The sequence below is a fragment of the Gavialis gangeticus genome, unplaced genomic scaffold, assembly GCF_001723915.1.
Source record: "Gavialis gangeticus isolate Ggan-Ray unplaced genomic scaffold, GavGan_comp1, whole genome shotgun sequence".
NCBI classification, from domain to species: Eukaryota; Metazoa; Chordata; order Crocodylia; family Gavialidae; genus Gavialis; species Gavialis gangeticus.
Window position 1 is genome coordinate 71,972,218 of NW_017729022.1, and position 797 is coordinate 71,973,014.

A 797-nucleotide genomic window follows, 5' to 3' on the forward strand; every position below is an offset into this window, starting at 1 on the left:
AGTGGGCTGTGGCTGAAGAGTTGGCCTTTGTGTGGCACTACTGCTATGTGTGCCCCCTGCCCAGTCATCTGGGCAGCTGTCGCCCAAAAGATGTTCCCAATGTGGTGGCCTGCTTTGACCTGTCCAAGCATGTCCTCCTGGCCCCAGTTAGCCAGGAGGTCAGTCACCTCCAGCTGGGTCCAAGGTGCCAAATCTGAGCGGGGTCTTCTGCCTGGGTCCTGCCACTTGCCTCCTAGCAGGAATTCTGGTGTTTCCTATTTGAAAACTGAAAAATCCCTGATAAAAAAATCCCAAAGTCACTCTGTAAAATACCCTGAAATCCATGTTCATCCATGATCAAAACAAAAGACCACTTTATAGATATATATACAGAGAGAGAGAGAGAGTGACAGACAGAGAGACAGGGATCAGTTGGGCATGTTTTATTGATATATCTACAGTGTTAAAGCAATTTGGATGCCTACCAGTGTCTCTATCATAAAAAATGAATTCTAAATAGCTCTATGTTTTTCTGCGCTCCACAGGGACTACAGCCACCCACCAGGGGTATAGCACCCCCAACAGTGGCCAAATGGCCCCTGCAGGGGCTACCTACTCCCCTGCAGGGCCCACATGCCCCACCCCAACTGCCGATTGCTGCCTCACCTGGACACATCCCCCTTTGGCTCGTGCGGCCCCCCACAATAGCTGCCCTACCCATCCCCAACCACTCTCTCAATCCCAAACCAGCCCACTGATGGCTGGGACGCCCCCCCTTGCCCCAAGACAGACATAGCTGCACAAGCACCCATGTCATG